Source organism: Rousettus aegyptiacus, unplaced genomic scaffold, assembly GCF_014176215.1.
Source record: "Rousettus aegyptiacus isolate mRouAeg1 unplaced genomic scaffold, mRouAeg1.p scaffold_m13_p_9, whole genome shotgun sequence".
Classification (NCBI taxonomy): Eukaryota; Metazoa; Chordata; class Mammalia; order Chiroptera; family Pteropodidae; genus Rousettus; species Rousettus aegyptiacus.
The window spans coordinates 39,811,740-39,828,918 of NW_023416312.1; the positions used below are offsets into that span (position 1 = coordinate 39,811,740).

The following is a 17,179-nucleotide window of genomic DNA, read 5'->3' on the forward strand; positions in this document are numbered from 1 at the left end:
TATCCTCTCATTACCCCCTACAGAAAAATGGATTAGTATGCAAGAGAAGAAAAGTCAGTGGTTAAGAAACATATGAAAAGATCATTAACCTCATTAATAATCTAAGAAACATATAAAGAATTGATTTTTTTACCTGCCATATTGCTAAACATTAAAAAGAATACTTGGGTCTACAAATATCTGATTGAGTCCTTGCTTTCAATTATTTTAGATATATACCTGGAAGTAGAATTGCTGGATCATATAGTAATTATATGTTTAATTTTTTGAGCAACTGCCTTTCTTTTTCACAGTGAGTGCAACATTTTACATTTCCACCACCAATGCACAAAGGTTCCCGTTTCTCCACATCCTCACCAACATTTGGTATTTTCTACTTTTTAAAAATTATAGTTGTCCTATTAGGTGTGAGGTGGTGTCACCTTGTGGTTTCGATTTACATTTCCTTAATAGCTGGTGATGTTGAATATCTTCCCATGTATTTGTTGGCCCTTTATATATCTTCTTTGCCCATTTCTTTTTCTTTTCTTTTTCTTTTTCTTTTTTACACTTTTCCAACAAGTATTTATTATTAGTTAAGCCATGATTCAGGATCCCAGGGCTGGATGTACCCAGGTCTCCCTTCAACTCCTTGGGGGAAGGATGGCGGACAGAGGAGAGGTGGGTGGAGCCAGTTCAGATTTTCCCAGGAAATGTGCCTTCTTCCCAGTGGTTGTCCTATGCTGACATTCAGGATATGGGGCAGAGGGACTTATACACATGCCAATACCATTCACGTATGGAGATACCTTCCTTTTACCAGTTTTTGCCTTCTCACAGTGGTGGAAGTCCAGGTAGTTCTGCCAGTAGTTGCTGGTCTGGTTCTGGAGTTGGGGAAGCAGCTGTCAAAAGGGGCAGTCTGGTAGGTCTTCATTTTGATTTCGATGTCTTCTGCCATTTTTCTGACTCTTAAAGATGCCCCTGAAGCAGCTTACAGCTCAGTGTGACCTTCAGCCATCCTTTGCCCATTTTTCTTTATATATAGATTTTTAAATTTTATATTAGTTTCAGATATACAGTACAATTGTTAGACATTTATATAGTTTATGAAGAGATGCCCCTGATTACTCTAGCACCCATCTGGCTCTACGCATACTTTGCCAATTTTTCAACTGTATTTTTTGTTGGTGAGTTATATGATTTTTTTCTATATTCTGTATATCAATCCCTTATTAGATAAGTGCTTTGCAAATAATTCTCCCATCCTTTGCTTTGTCTTTTCACTCTCTTGTGTTCTTTGATGCACAAAAGTTTTCATTTTGAAAAAGTCTAATTTATCTATTTTTGTTGTTACTTGTACTTTTGATATTATATCCAAGAAATCATTACCAAATCCAATGTCATGAAACATTTACCTTTGTTTTCACTCTTAAATTTAGATCTTTAATTCATTTTGAGTTCCCTCTTCTATTTTTTGGGAAGAGTTTGTGAAAGATGTGTGTTAGTTCTTCTTTAAGTGTTTGATAGAATTTATAATGAAGCTGTGTGTAATTCTGTTCAAAACACTTTCTAAATTCCTTTTTTATTTCTTCTTTGACACATGGGTTATTTAGTAGTTAGTTTCCCAGTATTGAAGGTTATCCAGAGATCTTTCTGGCTTTTTTTTTAAATTTCTAATTTAATTCCATTGTGGTTAGAGAACATACTTTGTTTGACTTGCATCCTTTTGAATTTAGTGAGACTTATTCTGCGGTTCAGAATTTGGTCTGTCTTGGCTAACATTCCATCTGCACTTGAGAAGAAAGTGTATTCTACTGATGTTACTGGACAATTCTGTGAATTTCAATCTAGTGAAAGTAGTCAATAGTATTGATCAAATCCACTCTGTCCTCGCTGGCTTTCTCCATACTTGTTTTAGCAATTGTTGAGAAAAGGGTATTTAGGTGTTTGACTATTCTTATTTTTTAATTTGTTTATGTGGTGTATCACATTAATCGATGTACATATATTGAACCATTCCTGTGCCTCTGGGATGAAGCCCACTTGATCATGATGTATAATCTTTTTAATATGTCGTTGTAATCGGTTCACTAGTATCTTATTTAGGATTTTTGCACCTGTGTTCATGAGAGATATTGGTTTGTAGTTTTCTTTTTTTGTGTTATCTTTATTAGGTTTTGGTATCAGGGTAATATTGATCTCATAAAATGAATTAGGATGTATTGCCTCCTCTTTGATTTTTTGGAAGGGTTTGAGGAGAGAAGGTATTAAATCTCCTTTGAATGTTTGGTAGAATTCACTGGTGAAGCCATCTGGTCCTGGACTTTTATTTTTGGTAGGTTTTTGGTGATTGTTTCAGTTTCCACACTGCTGATCAGTCTATTTAGATTTTCCAGTTCTTTTGTTTTGTTTGTTTTGTTTTGTTTTGTTTTAGGTGGCTAATGCTTTAATTCAGAACATATATAAAACATTTTAGTACAAAATGAGTACATCTTTTTCCCCCTAGTTTGATTGAAATATAAACGACAATTAGTTGCTCATATTTACATTGTACAATTCAATTAGTTTTTTTCATTTATAGTTGGCATACAGTAATATATTTTCAGTTGAACAGCATAGTGATTAGGGATCAATGTAACTCACAAAGTGGTCATCCCACTAAATCAAGTACCTCTCTAACCCCCTTACATGTTTTTTACATCATTGACTATTTTTCTTGTTCTACACTTTATATCTTCATGACTATTTTGTATCTATCCATTTATATTTAATCCCTTTGCCCTTTTTAACACCTCCCCAACACCTCTCCTGTATAGTAGCCCTCAAAATATTCTCTATATCTGTGAGTTTGTTTCTGTTTTTGTTGTGGTTGTTTATTTTATTCTTTAGATTCCACATGTATGTGAAATCATGCGATATTTGTCTTTCTCTACCTGACTCATTTCATTCAATGCAATACCCTCTAGGTCCATCAAGGCAATATCTTTTTCCATCTCCTTCCTTTTAGTCTGTGTGTGTCTTTTAATGTGAAGTGAGTCTCTTGTAGGCAGCATATGTAGGGGTCTTGTTTTCTTATCCATTCAGCCACTCTATCTTTTGATTGGAACAATTAATTCTTTTCCATTTGAGGTACTTGTTGATAGGAATGTAGTTATTACCATTCCTTATTCCTGTTTTCGGTACATGGTTTTATCGTCTTAAAGGAGTCCCTCCAACATTTCCTGTAATACTGGCTTGGTGATGATAAATTCCTTTAGCTTATTTTTGTCTGGGAAGCTCTTTATCTGTCCTTCAACTTTAAATGATAGCTTTGCTGGATAAAGTGTTCTCGTTTGTAGATCCTGAGTCTCCATCACTTTGAATATTTTGTGCCAAGCCCTTCTGTCCTGCATAGTTTCTTTTGAGAAATCAGCTTCCAGTCTTATGGGTGCTTTTTGTAGGCTACTAATTGCTTTTCTCTTGCTGCTTTTCAGATTCACTCTTTGTATTTAACCTCTGGCATTTTAATTGTGGTGTGTCTTGGTGTGGGCCTCTTTGGGTTCCTGGTTTTTGGGACTCTCTTTGCTTCTTAAGGTTGTATGCATATTTCCTTCACCAGGTTAGGGAAGTTTTCCATCATTATTTCTTCAAATATATATTCAACTTCTTGTACTCCCTCTTCATATACTCCTATGACATGGATATTTTTACCTTTAATAGTGTCCCATAGGCTCCTTAAATTATTATTATAGTCTTAGCTTATTTTTTCTTGCCATTCTGATTTTATGTCCTTGGCTTCCCATGCTCTATATAGGTTGTTTGATCCTCTTCTTTATTCACTCTGTTTATTCCATTTAATATACTTCTCATCTCAGATCATGTTTTCTTCATTTTTGACTGGTTCCCTTTTATAATTTCCATATCCATTTTTATGTTTTTTTATCTCTTTGTTAAAGTTCTCATTGAATTCATCTACACTTCCCCTAAGTTCATTGAGCATCTTTACAACCAGTGTTGTGAACTCTGCATCTGTTAGATTGCTTGACTCCGTTATTCCTGGATCTCTGTTCTGTTCTCTCAGATGGTTTCTGCTTCTTTGTCTTTCTATTTTGGCTGCCTTTCTGTGTCTGTTTCTATGTACTAAGTAAAGCTCTTAAGTCTCCTGATCTCATGAGTGCGGATTTGTGTAGTAGGTGTCCAGTGGCACAGTCCTGAGAGGGGTTCAGCTGCAGGCCAAGTTTAGCCCCAGGCTGTGTCCCTCCAGGGCCACCTGTTAAGATGCAGCAAGCAATCCACAGATGCTGTGCTTATAGCTGCCTCAAAAGGCAATACCAGAAACTGAGGCCAGCTTCCACCAGTGTGAATCAAGGCACTGCTCAGCAAGGGACACTTGACTAAGTGAGGACACAGCTGGATGTGGCTTGGGTGGGGCTGTGAGTTGGGGGAGGCTGAGTTTCAGGGCATCTTCTGGGCAGAGTGACCGTTGTTATCCAGTTTGATGAGGTCTCTGCTGTGGTGGCTCTGAGTCTACCTATTGGGAGGGAGGAGGGCTCAACAGAGGAACAATGGATACCACCAGCACTTCTGCACATAGCAAGTCTCTCTTTGCCCCTTACTCGGACAAGTCAGTGTCCCCTTGTAAGTCTCTGGTGCTCCTTGTGCAGCCAAACCAGCGCTGGTACACATAGTGAGCAGGTCCATCACCATTAAAGTCCAGTCATTGACATGGCCCCTTTAAGAGGCAGCTGCAGCTGCCGGCTGCCGCTGACACAGCCTCTGTCCTACTCCATGCTTGGGAGCAGGCAGTCTCACGTCCTCGCCCTGTCCCACCCTCTGCTGTTGCAGGGTGCTTTCTTAGTTCTCTTTCTATTTGTATGGCTTGTTCATCTAGATCCAAGGCAATTTTCCTTGCTATTTGCTCCTTGTCACAACTTTGATTTGGTTGCCAGAGGGATGCCCAGAGCCTCTATCACCTACGCCATTTTTCCCCCCTTTTCACCATTCTTTATGTATGATTTTGATACATGTTTTTTCTTCTTAAAGAATTCCCTCCAACATTTCCTGTAATACTGGTTTGGTGTTGATGAATTCCTTTAGTTTATTTTTGTCTGGATAGCTCTTTATCTGTCCTTCAACTCTGAATGATAGCTTTGCTGGATACATACAGTATTCTTACTTGTAGGTCCTGAGTTTTCATCACTTTGAATATTTTGTGCCAAGCCCTTCTGTCCTGCATGGTTGTTTTTTTGTTTTTGTTTTTTGGGTTTGTTTTGTTTTGTTTTTGAGAAATCAGCTGCTAGTCTTACGGGTGCCCCCTGCTTTTCTCTTGCTTCTTTTAAGATTCTCTTTTTGTATTTAACCTTTGGCATTTTGATTATGATGTGTCTTGGTGTGGCCTCTTTAGGTTTATCTTTGTTATGTCTTCCTTATTAATTGTCCCCTTTGTTATTATGAAATGCCCATTTTTTTAATCTGTACTCTAATCCTCCCTCTAAAATTTACTTAGATATTAATATAGTCAGTTTTCTTTTGAATAGTTAACATAGTATATCAATTTGTCTCACTAATTATGATGATAATTTGTATTGTTGTTTAAAAGATTTTTTTTTTGCCATAAAGTCAATTAAGAAGCATTTATACTTATTTATTAGTACATGTTAATTATTTGTAGGGTGGTACTTGAAATTACATAAATATTCATCAAACTTTTTTTCCCACTATTTTTAGTGTCTAAAAGTGATTTCTTCCTCAGTCAGTTATTACTATGGTACTTGCCAAATGATGATTTTCAAACTTCATTATTCTGTCTACACTTAGTAATTGGCATTCTACTGTTAGGTAGAGCTTTTCTTTTTGACATGTTTGTGAACATATTGAATTAAAATATGTGATACCACTAACAAAGTGTAGGAAGGGTGTGGTACACAGACAGAATAGTGACTCTATAAAAACATCTGTGTCTGTATCTTTAGAACTTGTGAATACCTTACAAGGTTAAAGGGAACTTGCAGATATGATTAAGTTAAGGATCTTGAGATGGAAGCATCACCCTGGATAATCCAGGTCTTTATAAGTAAAAGGTCTTTATAAGTAAAAGAAGGTGTCAGGAGAATCAGAGAAAGATGAATTGGGAGTAATTCAACTGGGGGCTGGAGGCTATAATTTAGGGAATACAGGCAGCTGAATCAAATCAGAGGTGGATTCTCCCCTAGAGCCTCCAGAAAGAACGTAACCCTGCCAACACCTTGCTTATTTTTACTTTTTCCTTGACTACAAGATGAAAACTTTTAGTTTCTCTTTTTTCCTGTGTATTGGAAGTTAGTTCTAACGATTTGACTAGAAGACGTGGTTCCATAGTGTAGCAGTTAGCACGTCTGCTTTATACACAGAAGATCTTGAGTTCGCACCCCAGTGGAGCCATGGTCCATGGTCTATGGCCATGCCGCCCTGAACAAGCCTGATGTCTGATCTTGGAAGCTAAGCAGTTACGGGCCTGGTTAGTACTTGGATGGGAGACCACCTAGGAAGACCAGGTGCTTTTGGCATAAATAATAATAAATAATAAAATAAAAATAAAGATTAGATACATGTTAAAGATTTTTTAGTGTAAATACTTCATAGGTGGTACATAGGAGACACATAATTCTTAGTTGTCCCACTAGTTGTGATATTAATATTGATCACTGACTCAAAGTGGACTTCGCTCCATTCACATCACTTCACTCAGTGATGCCCACTTTGGACTACTGACCTCCTAGCATTTGTATTTGTTGAAAATTGTTACAACAGCAATAGGAAACCAGTAATGAGGGATGGGGTATGTTAAATGAAGTTAACATATTTTAAAATTTTTACATTATTTAGGCAGAGGTGAAAGTTCTAATTTAAGTTATACTATAATAATTCAAGGAGACATATTGTGATCTCTAGGGTACTAAAATAATAATTTTTTAAAACTATCAAGCTATTACATGGAAAAAGGGAATGAATAAAATATTTGGTTAAAATAAAGCAAGAAAGGGGAAAAAAGGGTCTATTTGTCACTTGGGACAAATAGAAAACAACAATGTGATAAATATAAACACCAAAATATCATTAAATTAAATTAAATTAATTAAATGTGAATGGATCAAATATTACAGTTCAGAGCAGAGCTTGTAAAGATTTTTAAAAAAACCCTAAATGCTACTCAAGAAATAATATGCAACTATATGCTATTCATAGAAAGGTTAAGAATAAAAGGATGAAAAAATACTTTGTGCAAATACTATCCAAAAGGTAACTGGTGTGACCATACTGTCAGCAGAGTCGAGATTTTTCTGGAGAGAAGAAAAACACTTCATAATGATTAAAAATATTAATTCAACAGATAGATGTAATATTCATAACTTTCTATGTACCTACTAGCATAGTTTAAAAATATATGAAACAAAAATTGGTAGAATTAAAAGGAGAACTAGGTACATAACCATGGTAGGAGACTTTAATACACCTCTTAATAATTGATATAACAACCTTTGCACAAGGAAAACTCAAGGCCTAAATAGCTTCTCTGGTGAATTCTTCCAGTTTGTAAAGAAATAATACCAATATAACACCAAACTTTTCTAGAGAACTGAAAAAAAGTGAATAGTTCCAGCTCTTTTTCCTGAGATTTCGTGCAGTTTTATTTGTCTTAAATGTTTTATAAGTTATTTCATTCTTGTGTGGGAGGCATTTATTATAAATGCTTAGGTAAGGACAAATATTTGAATAAGTAACTTTAAACATTTTTTTATTCAACTATAGTTGGCATACAGTATTGTATTAGTTTCAAGTATATACCTTATGAAGTTATCACCACCACACTAATTCTAATAACTATCTGTCAGCAAGCAAAGTTATTACAATATTACTGACAATATTCTCTGTGTTGTACACTACATCTCTGTTATTAATTTTATAACTGGAAATTTGTGCCTTTTATTCTCCTTCACCTTTTTTACCCTCTTCCACTCGCTTTTCTTCTGGCAAGCATGAGATTGTTCTGTTTCTGTGAGTCTGTTTTTGTTTTGTGTTCTTTTTTTTTTTTTTCAGATTCCATGTATAAGTGAATTCGTATGGTATTTGTTTTTCTCCGTCTTTCTTATTTCACTTAGCCTAATACCCTGTTGATCCATGTTACTGCAAATGGAAAGATTTCATGTTTTTTTTTTCTTACTGCTGAGTAATATTCCATTTATCTTTATCCATTCTATCAATGGATATCTAGTTTGTTTCCACATCTTGGCTATTGTAAATAATGCTGCAGTGAACATAGGTTTAAATCAGTGTTTTTGTTTTCTTGTAAATACCCAGAAGTGGAATTGCTAGGTCGTATGGTAGTTCAATTTTTTTTTTTATAAATAAGTAACTTCTAATGATCAGTTCCTCTTGCTATTACCTTCCAAAACACATATAACAAATAGGTTGTTCAGGGTGAAAGAATAATATGTTCTTAGATTCTAGATATTACCCACATTATCTTTACTGATCAGTCTATTTTGTCGTAATAATTATGACTAGTATTGCTTCTTTATTATTTGTCTATTCAGTTACAGTGCTGAAAGCACAATATTGTACCCTTTAATATACTCTACCCCTTAAGTATATATATGCTTACTATCTTTAGGAAAAGTTTAGGGAACTATATTTAAATCTAAATGCTAGGTTTCTAAAGAACTGGTATAAATGAAATTCACAACATTTCCTTTTTTATATTTACTCTAAAAATAAGCACATGATGAGCAAAGAACATTTACTAATGACCAGTTGTTACACCTTCTTAACCTGATCCCTTTGAACCCAATCCAAATTATTGTACTAACCTATTAAGCTAATGAGTCATAAAATAGAACTGAAAGCAATAATACTTCACATTTAATGTATGTATTATAACCAGTTCTTGCTAGAAAATGAATATAGGGGAAATTGTCAAGAAAGATTAAAAGAATATATTGTAAATTAAATAAAATAACAATGAAATGACTGAAAATGAAGGGTTATGGCTTCCCATGTACTTCGTATTTTATTTTTATTCTCCAAGTCTTCATTTACCTTAGTGATATGTAACAAAGAAGTGTTACCACTTCACACTGATTAGGAAGCTATTATTTAAAAAAAAAAACAAAGTAGTAAATGTTTGGCCAGGATGTAGAGAAATTGGAACCCTTGTGTGTTGCTGGTGGGAATGTAAAATGGTACAGTTACTGTGGAAAACTGTATAGTGGTTCTTAAAAAAATTAAACAGAATTACCACATGCTCCAGCAATTCTAATTCTGAGTATGTACCCAAAAGAATTGAAGGCAGGGACTTAAAAAGATATTTGTATAACAGTCTTCATAGCAGTATTCACAATAGCCCAAAGGTGGAAACAACCCAAATGTCTATTGGCAGATGATTAGATAAACAAAATATTGTATATACATACAATACATTTTAGCCTTAAAAAGGAATGAAATTCTTACATGTGATACAACATGGGTAAACCTTTAAAGATATTACACTAAGTGTAATTGAAGTAAGTCAAACAGAGAAAGACAAATACTATATGATCTCACTTATATGTGAAATCTAAAGAACAAAACAAACAAACAAAACAAAGACAATCTCATAGATACAGAGAACAAACTGATTCTTGCCAGATGGGAGGCCGGTTTGGGGCTGGGTGAAAAAGGTAAAGGGATTCACAAGTATAAATTGGTAGTTACAAAACAGGCATGGGCATGTAAAGGGAATATAGTCAATGATATTGTAATAGCTATGTATAGACTAATCGGCAGGGGGGAAATAGTTCATAAATAATATAAATGTCTACCTACTATGCTGTTCACCTGAAACCAACATAAAATAATATCAAATGTCAACTGTAATTGAGAAATAAAAATAATTTTAAAAAAGATATAAGCTAAGTGATGTAAGCCAAACAAAAGGGGACAAATATTGTATGATTCTGCTTCTATGTAGCATCTAGAGTAGTTAGATTCATAGAGACAGAAAGTAGAATGGTGGTTACCAGTGGCTGGGGAAAAGATGTATGGGGAGTTATTGTTTAATGGGTACAGTTTCAGCTTAGGAAGATAAGCAAGTTCTGGAGATGGATGGTGGTGATGGTTGCACAACAATGTGAATGTATTTAATGCCACTAAATTTTACACTTAAAATGGCTAAAAAGATAAATTTGATGTTATATGTATTTTACCACAATGAAATAAAACTTTAAAAAAGTGTCTGCCTTTCTCAGGAAATAGCAGTTTTACTATAGCTCATAGATATTTTTAGAGAGAGAACAAATGTCACATAAAATTGTGTGTGAGGAAAATCATCTCTGATTTTCACTGAGGATTCTGAATGACAACGACTTACAAAAATAGCAGTATAACATTGTGGGTATAGCCATTATAATAAGCCATTGAATTTCATGGCTTTATTGGACAAACGTGGGAAATTCAGTGATGAGAAGAAGATTCTTCAAAATCTAGATTTCAGTGATGTCCTTGTTAAGGATGCACATTCTCAATCCTATCTTATTAAACTATTTATAAAAATTGGCTTGCGATGGGTTTTAGTCAAGGCTGAAAGTGTAAATTACTAGGACCCTTTTAAAACAAAATAGAATCATTTTTTCCTCTTTGTTGTATGGTGTATTCCAGAGTCTTCCCTCATAGAAAATGGAAACATAGTAGAAAACTTTCTAACCAGTGGTTTTCTAATTGCAGAAGAAAACCATAAAAACTATATGTAGCTTATTTATTTTTTAAAAACCTAGAACATATTTTTATTCATTTTCTAATGTTTATATATAGGGCCAAAGCTCTTTCTTTGCATATGGATTCTCTGGAATTCTTCCTTTTTTTTCTTAAATAAACCACATCTGTATTGCTTCATTTCATTTCCAGATTTTTAATTTCTAGTTTGGTTTCATGTTAGTAGAGAACAGATCTTTTACATTTTTATGATTTCCCCCCAGTCTTTTAAAGTGGTTTCATGTATAGCTATTTCAGTAGTTTATCGCTCACTTTTGTTGAGTGTTCTAAAAGCATTCACCTTTGTTTTCACAGACAGAATAACTCTCTTTTATACTTGTATTTCATCAGTTTATATATTCATTAAATATATTACACAAAATTTAATTAAATCGCATGATTATAGGAAGTTCAGTGGGTTTAAACAGGCTTGGGAGCAAACACAGCTATGCCAAGTATGCCAACACACTGCTGGTGGGACAAGGAGTGCATGTAAACATACAGTGGGCATCTGAATATTTTAGTGATAGAATGGAGACCATCGGTTAATCCATTGGAGGTTGGTTAAGAGAACTTTTGCAGAGTGAAAATTTGCTTTTTCTTAATATATCCTGAACATTTTTGCTCTCTGTAAATGGAGAGCTACATCATTGTTTTTAATGGCCACATGGTATTTATTATACATGTATTAGGCCAAGTTCTTGCTTGCAAACAACAAAAAGCAAATTCTGACTCACTTAACTAGACAAGGATTTTATTGGTAGGCTATTAAGATTGCTTATAGAGTCAACACAGAAGATGATCAACTAGACTTGGAAAGTGGGTGGGAACCCAGTGAGGCTTAAGCAAGCCAAGGTTACCTTGTGGGAACAGTCTGGTGAGGACCTCTTCAGAGGAACCGGCTTTCTCAGGACTTTTGCCTCCACCACTTTTGACATCTTGACTCTGCTGCTGCAACTGCCCTGAATTTTCTGTCACTATCACCATGTATTTGTGTCACTTCCTCACCACTCAAAACCTTGGGCAGAAGCATTTGCCTAGCTGGATCTAGAATCACTTAGCATCTCAGCTTCAAGGATGAAGGGTAAGGGAATATTCCCTATTCCCACTTTGGCTTCGGTAGGGGGGACAGGGTCTTACTGCCTATTACCAAGACATTCTCTTGCAGGAGGGGGTTTCCTTGACTTAGTATGTGTGTTTGGATACTGGGTAGCTGGAAATAACTATCTATAAAAATGTGGATATACTAGAGTTTATTTAACTAATGCCCTTTTGTAGAAATTTAGGTCGTTTTCTATTTTGTTCTGTTTTAGCTACATGGTAATGGACACATTTTATTAACTTAGTAGGGGGAAAATGTTTTATCTTAATTGTTTTAATTGATAAATGTAAGTTTTCATGTGTTTATCGGTATTTTGAATTTCTTATTTTGTCAGTTGTGTGACATATATATTACTATATCTTTTTTTTGAGATATAATTTACATGTCATAAGATTCACCTTATTGAAGTACATAATTCAGTGGTTTTTAGTATATTCACAGACTTCTGGAACCATCACCACTATCTAATTCTAGAACATTCCATCACCCCCGAAAGAAACTCAGTGCATATATGTTTTTGTAGTTTGTTTATATGGTATATTTTGTCACATGAAATTTTAAAATTTTATATAATTAAACTTTAAAATTTTTTCCTTTATGGTTTTTGCTTTTGGCTTATGTTACAAAGGGCCTTCCCCACCCCAAGTTTTAATGTTGCTGTTGTTAATTAATATTCACTTTTATGTCTTTGTGGCATTTTCTATTTTCTTTTTACATTTCAGTCTTTAACTAAGTTGGAATTAGATTTGATATAAGATGGGATATAAAAGTGTTCTCAAATAGTTATCATATCATACCAATACCACTTATTGATTTCCCCATTGATTGGAAATGTCGCCCTTATTATATACTAAGCTCATATATATACACATATGTCTGTTTCTGCGATTTTCTATTCTGTTGCAAGGATCTGTCTATTCTGACATCAGTATAAGACTTTTTAATAGTTAATACTTTTAAAGACACGTGAATATATAATATGGTAATTAGCATTAATATCCTTTTAGTAATTTTTTAAATAAAATTAATGACATTTAAAAAGTTTAGTCAAACTGAGTTGTCATTTTTAGCCCTACTAATCTTTTATCATTTATTTTATAATTTGTTCTTAGTTATAGCAAATATAAAATAAGTGCTTTTCCACCTTACTCTATATAAGAGTTAAATACGAACAGTCGTTTTTAGATTTCATAGATACTTAAAGTTTTTTTCATCAGTGGTTTGAAGCACTATTTTGTTTTAGAACTAAAATTGTAGGATAGATTTTTCCTTATGAAGAAAGCTATAGTATTACAAAGAGTCTGTGGTTTACCTATAGATTGTATCTGACAAGCTTGACTCAAATGATTGTTTTGATGCAGGGGAAAAAAAGCATTCTAAGTACCAATCTTCTTAGAATTTAAGATAGACAACTGCGCTACGACGATATTTAACTCATAATATGATTGGAAAGTAGCTGACACATTTTAATGTCAAGTAGTTGAATCCTACTTCTCTCTACTTTCTAGAGATAACTATGGCTTTGTCTGAGGCAGGAAAAGTTGCATCCATACTAAAAAACATGTTTTTCCCCCCTCTAACCTATTATTGTCATGGCAACAGATATTCTTCAGCCCCTGGTAGAAAGGCACCTAATAACTAGAGGACTATTTCTCAGTTTCTGAGGAACTTGTCTCTACTTGTGTTTATTGCAGAGTACCAGTATTTTTCAAGCATTTTCCCTATCCCTACCTTTGGCTGGTTTTATTTTTATGCCTTTTGAAAACACTGCCTTATTAAGTTAATCCCTTTGAGACCATTGTTAGCTTTGGGCTCCAGCCTGAATTGGCTGTATGAGCATGAGTAAGCCTCCTTAATTTTAAAAGGAGTTTACTACCTTATTTATATTGCAGGTTAGTCACAAAATTCATGTATATGAAAGTTTTGTCAACTATGGAATTTTATAGGAATCTGAAATACCTGTATTGTTATCACAAGAAAGGAGGCGATTAGCCCAGGAGTCACAAAAATGGCCAGCAAAACACATTGGCCTTTCTTAATTTTAATGTTCTGTTCTTTTACCTTAATGTTTCTTCTTTATTTTACGAATATGTCTTAAGTACTGGCTCCTAATCTTTTGGGAATGATCAAATGTAAAGAACAATTATATTTTAAAACATATACTTGTCTACTCCAGCTGTTTCATCTGAAATCTTAGCCCTCTGTTTATATGATGACAGTTGTCTGATAAAAGAGATTAGGCACTCAGTTTTTTGAAAACAGGTTAAGGAATAAGATCAATTTTCATTTTAAAGGATTACATAATTTAAACAAAAGAGGTGCATTATATAAAATAATAGAGAAACTAATGCTTACTCCTTTTGTTTTTACTTTAGAGTGGTAGTAGTTTTAAATTAACACAAACAGGTAAGAAATAATTAAATTGATTTGTAAATATTATATAGATACCCTGAATGCAAAACTAGTTCAGTGTTCATCTCATAGCTCGAAATCATCAGTTTTCTTAACAAACAGGTGTTTTTATAGCCCCGGTAAAGTAGACTGGGTGATGTTGACTGTTTATGTGTTGGAGTTTATCATTGGTCTCACTTATTGAATTGTTTCAATTTTGGTAACTTTTCTCAATTTCTGCACATTCCTTATATATTTTCTTCTTCTTTATTGCCCCCTAAAATAGGCTGGTTTAAAAATTTTTTTTCTTCAGATTTATCAAGGTATAATTGATAGATAAAAATTATATATATTTAAGGCATACATGTTTTTATATACATGTACATTATGAAATGATTACCACAGTTAAGCTAATTAACATATTCATCACCTCAAATATTTACTTTTTTTTTGGTTAGGAATGATTAAGATCTCTCAGCAAATTTCAAGTATATAATACAGTATTATTGACTATAGTCAAGCATGCCATATGTTAGGTCTCCAGAGTTTCTTCATCCTGCATAACTGAAACTTTGTACCTTTTGAATAACATGTCCCCATTTCCCCCACCACTCAGCTTCTAGTCTCTGCTTCTAAGAGTTTGATTTTTTAGATTCCACATATAAGTGAGATCATGCATTTTTGTCTTTTTGTGTCTTTTCTGTTTCACTTAGCATAATGTGCTCCACGTTTAGTCATTTGTTTTCCTTTTAAAATTCTTACAATGAAATAATTTAGGCCTACAAAGAGTATAGGGAACCCTATAACATAGGTGTGTATCCACTACCCAGCTTAAGAAGGCAAATATTACTTATATATTTGAAGTTTCCCTTTGTGCTCTAATTTCATTCCTTTTTTCCTCCTCAAACTCCTGAATTTGGAGTTCATCATTTCTATGCACATTTTTATATTTTTACTAACACTACTGTATATGTGTTCATAGAAAAACAATTATGGTATTCTTTTAGACCTTTGTATCCTTCTGAAACATTTTTTTTTATTTTCTCAACTATGTTGAGAAAATGTATCCAGGTTGCTACTTGTAGCTCTAATTCAGAGTTTCTCAATCTTTGTTCAGTTAATGTGGAGCTGATAATTATTTGTTGCAAGGAGTTTTTTCTGTCTATTGTAGGATGTTTACAGGTATCCCTGGCGTCTACCCACTATATGCCAGTAGCACTTCTCCCTCCTCCCCAATTGCGATAACCAAAAATGTTTCCAGACATTGCCAAATGTCCCTTTGGTGATGAAATCTCCACATTCTCCCAGTGAGAACCACTATTTTAGTTCATTCTTTTAAACTACTGTATCATGCTCCACTGTATATTTACTACCACCTATTTTGTTTTCCATTTTCTGGTTGATAGACATTTAGGCTATTTCCAAAGTTTTAACTATTAGAAACACTGTTGCAATGAGCATTCTTATTCATGTTTCCTTGTACCGGTGTGAGATTTTCTTTAGGATAATAAATATGCCTACTAGTAAAATTGTTGAGGTCTAGTATATGCATGTCTTTGACTCTACCAGATATTGCCATGCAGATTTCACAATGGTTGTATTGATTTACACTCTCACCAACAGAATAAGGGAGATCCTATTGTTTCACTTTCTCACCAACACTTGGTATTATCAGATTTTGAAAATTTTGTCTATTTTATGGGTATAAATGATATTCATTGTGGTTTTAACTTCCATTTCCTTGATTATCATAGTGATCAAAAATTATCTGGGTAGAACTGCATCCAAAACTTACATTTTACTGTATAAATTATTAAGAATTCAGAAACTTTTTCTAAATTATGAGAACTAATTATTTTAGGGGGATTTAAAAATAATGTTTGAACTTTTGTGATCAGCTTTATGAAGTGTTTTTAAGTAGTCAGACTTTATACATGTCATGTTTGTACTCAACTTTTGCAGTTTCTGTTTTCAAACCAGAGATGACAATCTAGTTATAATACTGTTCTTCCTCTTAGGAAATGTTATTACTGATGGTGATTACCATCTGTGTTTAGGGAGTGACTCAAATACTTTAGAAGTTATTTCCCTCAGTGTTGTTGGATGCTCTTGTTCTCAGAGTCGCTTCGTTACTAATAGCTGCATGCCAGATTTGTTTCTTTGATATTATGATCTCCCAGAAGCCTACATTTTTTCCACACCATATGAAATCATTTATGCTTTACTCTATTTTCTGAGTCATTTTTCTAAATGCAATGGGAGGTTAAAAAAAGTTCTTGACTTTATACCTATATTTGAAACATTTAAAATTTGCAAGATGGCTATAACATATATTACAAAATCAATTATATACACATACACACATATACACATTATATATATATATATATATATATATTAGAGTAGTAAGAGGGAGATGGAATTCCTCTGAGGTTTAGTGTGTAAGGTCTAATTTAAGCAGAGTTTAGAAGAAAAAACACAAGTGAATTATGAAGACAGAAGGAAAAATATATTAGTCATAGATGATTTGACATGCTTAAATTAGGATGTAGTCGGAAATGTGGCTATATTAATGTAATGACAGTGTGGTTCCTTAGAGACCATAATTTTTTTTACCTTATTGAATAAAGCCTGCCTGAAATCATTAAAAACAAAAATTAAACAAAATTGATTCTTTTATATTAACTAGATTTTAAGTATCTTTATATCAAATAGGTAATAATTGAACACTAATTTCATACAAAGAATCAGTGGACATAACTGAATTGTTAACTGTTGCATTTGGAATAGCCTTAGCTGTAACTTTAAAAATAAATAACAGAAATAGACCAATAATTGTGAACTTATTTTAGGTTAACTCATATTATAAATTATAATTGTTCTATAAATATTGTTAGTTGAAATTAAGACTGACAATGGTGGGCCTAAGGATGATTTTTTTCAGCTTTTCTAAGATTTTATCAT

General features: G+C 33.6%; 1 protein-coding gene and 1 pseudogene across 2 annotated transcripts in view; one reads left to right on the forward strand and one right to left on the reverse strand.

The window, feature by feature from the left end:
* Nucleotides 1–17,179, forward strand: part of ATP7A (ATPase copper transporting alpha) — a 107,228-nt gene that overhangs the window by 20,880 nt on the left and 69,169 nt on the right. The window lies entirely within an intron of this gene.
* Nucleotides 676–937, reverse strand: LOC107503847 (annotated as a pseudogene).